Here is a 514-nt window from a genome sequence, read left to right as displayed (position 1 = left end):
TTTTTTTTTTTTTTTTTTTCTATACTATTTACAGTCTCGGTCTCTTTCTGTCTGTGTCTTGGCTTCCTCAGACAATTTAATTAAAAGGAAAAAGAAAAATCTCCCCCAGTAGAAGGCTGTGATTAATATTTTGCCTTGTGCTGGGGTACACAGCACTGTCTTGGGCTACCCAGAAGCTTCACAAGGTCTTGGAGGTGATGGTGGAGGGCAGGTGGGTGGGCTATCTTTGATGAAGAACCAGCTTTCCCTTGGAAAAATCCATTTACACCTCACTGAGATGCTCCAGGTCTGAGCTCCCCCAGCTGCACGTGTCCCCAGCATGAGAGACGTTGGGGACGAGCCCAACTCGGCACGCACGGCAGCGCTGGGAGCCCCAAAGCTGTGGGTCACCGGCCTTATCCAAACCTCAGTCGGGGCAAATGGGCTTTGCTGGAAAACGGGCGCCGTGCTCAACGCTTGTCCCAGGCTGGACGGTCAATCTCTAGTGACAGGCAGCTCCCGACCCAAAATGTCA

The sequence above is a fragment of the Apaloderma vittatum genome, unplaced genomic scaffold (assembly GCF_000703405.1).
Source record: "Apaloderma vittatum isolate BGI_N311 unplaced genomic scaffold, ASM70340v1 scaffold38065, whole genome shotgun sequence".
Taxonomy (NCBI): domain Eukaryota; kingdom Metazoa; phylum Chordata; class Aves; order Trogoniformes; family Trogonidae; genus Apaloderma; species Apaloderma vittatum.
This window is presented reverse-complemented; position numbering follows the sequence as displayed.